The sequence below is a fragment of the Eschrichtius robustus genome, chromosome 20 (genome assembly GCF_028021215.1).
Source record: "Eschrichtius robustus isolate mEscRob2 chromosome 20, mEscRob2.pri, whole genome shotgun sequence".
NCBI lineage: Eukaryota > Metazoa > Chordata > Mammalia > Artiodactyla > Eschrichtiidae > Eschrichtius > Eschrichtius robustus.
The window spans coordinates 42,530,784-42,539,530 of record NC_090843.1 but is presented as its reverse complement, the minus strand read 5'-3'; positions in this window follow the sequence as shown (position 1 = coordinate 42,539,530).

The following is an 8,747-nucleotide window of genomic DNA, read 5'->3' as shown; positions in this document are numbered from 1 at the left end:
CCGTGTTTATCACACTTGCATTCCTGTCCAAAATTTTGTTTTAAAACATGCTCCATATGTTCCCATCCCGCTATTCTCTCCGCATGAGCTCAAGGTTTGGCAGTCAACCCTTCCTTGTTCTTCCACCTATCTTCCAAATATGGCTTTGCCCACTAACTTGTCATTTTTGCAAATAATCAGTTATTTAATTTAAGAGATATTTGCTCATCTGTATCAATCACATTGTTTCCTATGGGTTTTAGGAATGTGAGCTAAAAAATCTGGCTTTATATTTTTAACTAAATAACTTCCTACTCCTACACTCTGAAATGTCTCAGACGATGAAATGTCAACCTTATTAATAAATGGAATCCCATTTCCACCGGCAGGAATGTTAAGATAAACAATGTAAATATTTTAAGTTTCTGGAGAACGGCAGTGTTGGGTCAGTGTTGCAGAAGATATGGCATTCAAGGGAGAAGAGGGAAAAGAGAGAAAATCCTAATCATTTAGACTCCAGGGAGCCAGTGAAGCAGGGGAAGAGATGAAAAGGAAGGTCAGGGGAACTGATCATGATCCCAAAGAACTGCTAATAGCTTACAAGCATTTAAAAAGAAAAACAAAAAAACTTGATGGTTTTTGAATTGTGGACTTTACCTAATGATAAAAAATCTAAGAATAGCTTACAAGAATAGCATGAAAAGAAATAAGAAGCTAAATTACATGTCGCTTAGCAAATAATTCTGTGTTACCTGAATTTATCTCCTTTGCCAATGATGGAGCCAATACAATGGATACTTTTATGGCTCTCTTGTCGTATGAATTTAATTATTTACATGGTAAGTACACAGAAATTCAAAGATTTTTGTCCAATCTTTTTGTCCAATATTGGCTGTCCAATAAGGTAGCCATTAGCCACATGTGCTTAGTAAGTGTAAAATACACACTGGATTTTGAAGATAATACGAATAAAATAATGTAAAATATTAATATCTTAAATTGTGGAAATGATATTTTGGACATAATAAGTTAAATTACTTATTCGAATTGGTATAATACCTGTTTTTTTACATTTTAAAGTATAGCTACTAAAATTTTAAAAATTAGATATATGGCTTGCATGATATTTCTATTGGACAGAGCTATTCTAGACATTTGAGGAGCAAAATCCCAGGAATTGTAGAAACTGGAGTTGAACAAAGCTTGTCCTTACTAGGTGAGAGTTCATGGGAACATGATAGTAAGAAACATGACATGAGGCAGAAAGATGGAAGTTTTCCTTTTCAAAAAAAAAAAAAAAAAAAGGGCCTTGCTTAAGCTCAGCTCATGTGAACAGTATGAAAGAGGCAGCGTATGAGCTTAATTCCACACACATCCATTGAACACCTGCAAGGAAAGACACTGTGCAGAGATGGGGAAATAAAAGAATGAGGTAAACCTGGCCCCTGCCCTTTAGGAGTTCACCATTTGGTATATTCCTTGCTGCAGAGCATACGCCTGGCTCATGTGGAGACTCTCTGTTTACTGAACAGATTAATATAAATGTCTGAAAAACTATGGAAGAGACGTAAAGCTGCAAAACTACAGACACACAATAAAGCCTATTAAAGGTCCCATATTAGCAACAGATCTCACAACTATTAGATGAAACTAAGGACCTGGAAATATAATTAAAAATATTTTGTTTCTGAAGTCATGTTATATAATTAAGAGCCACTTAAGGCAATATAAATTCAAACAGTATATTAAAAGAGAGTGTACAACTGCCTTTGTTTGCAAGTCCTTTGCCTAAAATCTAAATTCCTTGTTCTGGAATTCTAAGCCTTCTAATGTTTGGCCATTCCCCCTCTCCCACCGTTTCCTTTCTGTGTACTGTAGTAGCCAAAGCTGACAGAAATGGGTGTTAAATGTGGTTATGAGAAACACATAGATTCGTCTACATGGTTATGTTTGATTTTGTTCAGTAAGGACAGAGGTGGAGCTATCACTGACCTGAAGATACAGATGAGAGACACGCCCCAATGATCCTGCCTGCCCCAGCTCTGCCCCCACTGCTAGGGTCCCAAGACCAAGAAGAATGGGAAGCTCAGAACATTTTTGAGCAGGACTCAAAGGACACATGGCTAGATTTCATAGTAATTCCTTTGGGGTAATATCTTAGGGGATTTCCTTCTTTTTCATATTATGCATTTCTTTGGCTTGCATTTTTTTTTTTTTAAGCAAAGCCATAAAAACCCAACATAAAGATAAAATAACTCAAAAATGATTTTTCAAAGGATGTTAAGACCTGGAGACAGTTTGAAGAATGGAGGAATAAGTCAAATGAATCAGAAGGCAGCAACAAGGGGTGGAAGTAATAGGCATCCTCATCGTTCTGTAAACTATCACAGAAATAGGGTGGAGGAATTATAGGATGCTCCAGGTTCAGTCAAGGGCAGAGGAGGAAGGGAGAAATTAAAGACTAACTTTGGGGTCCTACTGTCTCAACATGGTCTTCTAATGAACACTGCCTACTGCAGGGAAGACTAGTAAATATATCAAACACAAAGTCTGGGAGCAGCCTGAAAAGAAAGAGGTGTATAAAGTAGGAGATCATTTATGTATGAAAGAACCTTTTATTTCCTCCTTGCAGAGACCAGGGATGTCTTTTATGCTCAGACAGATTATGTTTGAAGAAGAAAATGCAGAACATCCGCAAATTTCTTTGATCTCTACATTTTTCTACAAGCACTATTTTTCAGCTTCCTTTTTTTTTTTCTTCTAAAATTGTGCAAAGTACTCGCACACCTGTGCTTTTACCAGATAGGCATCTCATTTTGTCTGATGCCATCAGAAAGCCAGGAACAGTCACACCCCAATTCTCGAAGGCTTCAAAAACTGTGTACCTTCTTGAGAGTGGAATACTCAAGTTTGCGCCTCTCTTCTCTACCAAAGGATTATTACACAAGTAAATCTCTCTCCTTCTGAACTCTGGTGCTCCTGGTGAGTGGTATGATTGTGGTCATATGTCATTTTTTCTGAACTCCTACCCAGCCAACTTCAATAAGCGTAACTCACTTACTGAAACATGTAAACAACCCCGGCACCAAAGCAGCCAAATGGAAAGCCGCCTTTACCACATGCTCTAGAAGGTGTAATAAAGCCGTGATTCTGCCCTTTGGCTTGGCAAAGGCAGTTGGGAGGACGCCCTCGTACTTACTTGGGAATACTAATGACATCTGGGTTCTAGGCGGCTGCCACTGCTGTCTAGGCTAGCACTACTGGAATCTTGGACTCTGGTAGAAATATACAGGAAATCACATTGCCAAACTTTTCTCCTTATAAAGACAATCTATCCAGGAATTACCATCCTCCCATTTCTCAGAGGGAGGAGCCATTGGCAAAGCAGGCAGGATACAACTGTGGAGAGGAATTTTAAAGCAGTTTCCTGTGGCTCCAAGGTCCAGTCACAGAGCCATTCTTCAAGAACAGTGCTACATAACAAGGTGAGGCTTAGATGATCACTTACAGGAAAGTACAGAGGACATACTACTCTAGAGAATTCTCTGAAAAAGTCAGGTTTATTCTCCGACAGGGAGGGGTTTGAGGAGTTAGGAGAACTGACATACACCCCTATACTAGGCCCCACCCACCATTCATTCTATTGGTATCTTCCCTTCATATCTTCAAAATGGAATAGTGACTCTCTCTCTCAAACTTGGTCCTCCTCCTATATTCCTGGCTCGGTGATCAATGATTATTGCTGTCTTCTCAGGGTTCTGTGGTTCCTCCTTCATGTATACTCCACCTCTTTCACTCCACCATTACCTGGACTCTACTTAGGTAGCACCTCCTGCCTGCCTTTGAATCTCTGCTGCTGCTTCACCTGGGCTGTTGCAATATCCATTCAGCAAATACTGTGTGTGACCCCACCCTGTGCTTGGCTCTGAGCATACAAAGGAGAGCACAATAGTGCCTGCCCTTATGTGGCTTAGGTTCTAGTGGAGGAATGAGCAAAAACAAGAAAATAGACTAGTTGTGAATTACATGTACTTTAAAGGAAACAAAACGAAGCTAGGCAGAGAATAACAGAGGTAGAAGGCTCATTGGCCTTGTCTCACAGCTCCCTCACTGGCGCTTTCCTGGTGTCTCTCACAAGGGCTTTCCCTCACCCCAACCCCTACCTGGCAATTCAAATGCCACATCCTCATGAAACCTTTTCTGATCCTTCCTAGTCGGCAGTTTTCTTCCTCTTCCCGTTTTTTTTCTAACGGCCTTCATCTTACTACTCTACATTGTAGTTGCCTGCATATTTGCATAACCCCCAAGAAGACTGTAAGCTCCTAGAGGGAGATCATTTTTCAACAGCTTTGCCTCTTCCCTATAGTACTTTAAACTATTAGAGATTTAAAAAGTGAATAAGAAAAAAATTTTCCCCCCAACGTGGCTAATACCACTACTGGCCCTAACTGTTTCATAGGGTTGTTATGAAGATCAAATAAAACTCAAGATGTGACAGTGCTTTAAAAAAGAAAAAAGGTCTGTACCTTTGTACGGACTGCTTTGTAATCATAATTATAGCTAGCAAACATCACTCTGGGAACCTGCCCACACAGGATGGCTAAGAGCAGAGCTGGCTTTTCCAACCCCTGATATAGGGACACACAAAAGCTGTTCCTCTGTTTAAATGCAAAACTTTTTTGGCTGTGGCCTTGATTTTCTGCTGTCTCCCCTTTCCCATCACCTACCTTGTGATCACAAGATGAAACAAGTAACCAGACGCTTGGACTTTTGCACTGGACTTTTCTGCAGAACTGAGTGGCTAAGAGCCAGAACACCTAGGTTCGAATTCTTGCTCTACTTCCTTGCTTCCTCCAGCAAATCACTGAACTTCTCTGCCTTCATTTTCTCATGGGGCTGTTGGAAGGATTTAAAGATTAAATACAATACACATAAAACAACACTGGAAACAGTGCCTGGTACAAAGCAAGCAAGCAATCATCAAAGTTACAGTAAATCCACTGTGCTTCCTGGTACAGGGCACATCAGAGGAGGTTCCTGGGAGCTAATCTTGATTGCTGGTGTTGTGTGATTGTGTACAAAGAACATACTGTGGAGGGGACACGGCAGTGGGAAGGGCCTGGTGCAAGGGGCAGGATGGAGCAGTGCAGTCTGAAGAGCGTCAAGAGTGTGGCCAAACCATGTGAGGTTAGGCAGAGAAAGTCTGGCTGCTGTAAGAGGTTTAGGGCTGTCACTCAAGTGAAAGTGATTCTCAAGACACTCCGAGGTGCACTAAAAAAATGAAAGGCAGAGAAGGGCCTCCTCTCGTTATTTTTGGCTTTCATCTTTTTAAGGTGAAAAGAGGTTGAGAACAGCAAGGTTCTCTGGTGACACGGAGCGTTGGGCTTCAGCACTTACTGCCAAGAGAAGTGAACCTGAGCTGCTCTTTGTTTTCCAACACAACCTGGTGAGGAGCCAGAGAAAGACAAGAATAATCTGCACAGTCATTCCCCACCTTTGGGGAAAGGCAGAACCCATCCCTCTTTTCAAATTCGCTCCACAAAAACAATTTTTTCCTCCATCAGAAACAGACTGGGACACAATTAAGCAATGCTGCTGGGCTGAGTCAGTCAAAAGTGGCCTGAAGGAAAAAGCTGCTCATGCTGTTCCCTACAGGGGGATAGATGGCAACAAAGGGAAATGACGTTTGGGATTAGGTTGGGGGGAGAGAAAAGTGGCCGTCAGAGGCCTCCTTGAATAAACAAGGCTTTTCCCCAAAGGGCTTTGGGTGGAAGGCCATCAAAGCAAGCTGTCGATACTCCTCCCTGGAAACTCTCAAAAGGCCATGACTGTTAGCTTAGACAGGTGGCCCAGGGGTCCCTCTCGGCCAAAAATGCCCAGAATAAGCCAGAGCCTTCCCCTCAAGAATTCAGGAATATGGTTTCCAACACAAACAGATACTACATTGTCGAAATAGTGCTGGAGTGTATCCAAGCCTTCCCTTTATGTCCTTTGAGTCATTTGGAAATGGTTAACAAACGGGTTGAACACCTGGGCTGATTACCCCAGAAGGGGATTTCCAAACAGACTCTATGCTGTAAAATCATCTCTTCCCTTCCCAAAGCAATTCAGTTCCACTTTCTCTGAAGCGTGCCCTAAAGATCCCAAATTTTCTAACTACGATTGATTCTAGGCTTACTAAATGACAGCAGCAACTGCTGCTGACACAAAGAAACAAGGAGCCAAGCAACTCTGTGCTTTTTAAAAAGGTTTTCTTTAAATTAAGAGGAACAGATGTCCAATGTTTCAAAAAGCCACACATTTGTGGATTTGGCTGACAAACCCTCTAAGCTGCATTTCATTTCTCTTCCCAGAGAGTCAGCCAGCCACTTAGAACTGACTCACTCTCTCTGGGCCACAGTTTGGGCCAGTATCCCAACTACAGAACTAGAATCCCAGATCTCAAATAAATCCAGGGTGTTTGGGTAGATAGTGGGGGCCATCTAAGACAACTTTTTTTTTCCTTTTATTTTAATAGTATCAACACCCACACAGCAAACTGTGGAAGGCTAGTAGGTCAAAGAAAATGAGCAAACAGTTGGCACTGGCCTGTCCCAGCGCCACACAGTTCTAAAGGCAATGAGTAAGCAGCTATCCAGAACAGGTTTTTGTTAAAATCCCTCTTATGAGTACTGGTTAAATATGCAAATACATGTAGGTTATATGCTGCAATTCAAGTCCTCACCCTCAAGGCAAATTGCATTACCTTAGGCGAACTCCTGGCCTTGCTGGGAAGGGAGGGACAGGAACCCAAGCCCCTGACTACCTGATACAAATGACTCAACTGCTTCTAGAATTTTAAAGTACATTATGTGCTTTCTTTTCTTGCTGTCTTTGAGAATAAAGGAACAAAACACTTCACATGCAGCAGTTTTGTGTAGCATTTCATTTACTATGTTTTGTGAACACCAGAGAAGTTTTGATCATGTGAGTTAGAGACGGAATGTTACTTGGCTTTCAAAAATGGCTATTAAACTCCTGCTTAGGTTGTCTTAACTTTTTGTGAGCACATTAATACCTAATTATTTATCAATAAAATAAACCAATCTTGTGTGTTTTTGTAACAGGAATGAGACTTTCAGGTCTACTGAGTAAGACCTGGCGTGCCACCAAATCAAATTTTTCTTTTACTGTTTAAAACCTCTTTACACCCAGCAAATCTCACTGGATATTCCAGATGGAGCTTTTCCAACAAGGTATTAAAAGCTGATCATTCCCTTTTTCCTCATCTGGCTTCTAGTTTTTTTAGTATTAACTGTCTTTATAATAAAAATAAATTAGAAAATGGCAACATTTAAAGCTGGTAAGATTAGACAAGTATTTTCAGTTATTCATAGTAAATTTTGTGTATCTGTGCTTTGTACCTTAACTAGGCTAGCTGGGAGCCTATTTTTATTTTATTTTTTGATAGGTAAGAAGTGGATTTATTTAGAGAGATGCACATTCCATAGACAGGACACAGTCCATCTCAGAAGGCGAGAGCGGCCATGGGAGAAACCCACTCCACAGAGTGTGGGCCATCGCAGAAGCCGAGAGGCCTGGAGAGCTATTTTTAGATTTAAGAAGGTTTTGGTCTTACTAATCATTAGTTCATTAATTTCTGCTTTTCTTTTTATTAATTTGTTATCTTGGATTTAGTTAATAACTTCTTTAGACAGAGCGTATCTACTCCCAAATGAGGGCATATATGCAGACAGCATTTATTTATTTACTTATTTTTAAATACTTATTTATTCTTTTGGCTGCACTGGGTCTTAGTTGCGGCACACGGGATCTTCCTTGTGGTATGGTATGCGGGCTCTTAGTTGCGGCACGTGGGATCTAGTTCCCCGACCAGGGATCAAACCCCCGGCCCGTGCATTGGGAGCACAGTCTTTACCCACTAGACCACCAGGGAAGTCCCTGCAGACAGCATTTAAAATCCTACTTTTGTTTTTGAAGTGAGTAAATGCAATGTTGTAAAATTCTTACATGTGTAGCAAATGCTGTCTTTGATGAATTAAAAAAATTGGTGACATACTAACATTTACAGCTTCTTTACATTTTATCTGATCTAATCCTTAGGACAACCGGGCTATATATCTCTTATTTTTATAGATGAAATCTAGGCTCAGTTAAAAACTTTCTCAAGGTCACATTATGTTAGAGGCAGAAATCTAAACCATCATTAACAGACTAATGCACATGGAGGCAAACGGCGGGTTTCAAAATATATGGAAAGGTTTTTTGATGCTGAAAAGGGGACCCCATGAGCTCTTGACACACGGGTCAGTCAAAACACAGTTCACCGCAGTTTACAAGAGGGCAATCAGTTATTTTTTTTTTAGATTAATGCGTAATTTGTACTTAAGGAATCACTTTGAGTAACAAGCCTCAAGCTGTCCTACTAAAGCTACAGACAGCACTGAGCACTCTGGGAACACAGACTGAGTTTGTTTGTAAGGAGTACTCGCTACTATATACACTGAATTAACTAGTGTAATTCAGCAATGTCACTTCCAGCCTTGTCGTCCTCTGGATTTTTAGAGAATGGAAATAGTGGCCATTGTCCAAATGAAATTAAAAGTCTCCCTTCCTTCTAAATCCCACACTCTGGATTATGGTTATACAGAGAATACAGAAAACACTGCAAGTTCCCGCATGGCATTGCTTGAGGGAGGTGCTCCTCAATACTTTAGGGTATAAACCCTGATGTGTTGCACTGTATTGTGTTGCGTGTCAGTCACTGA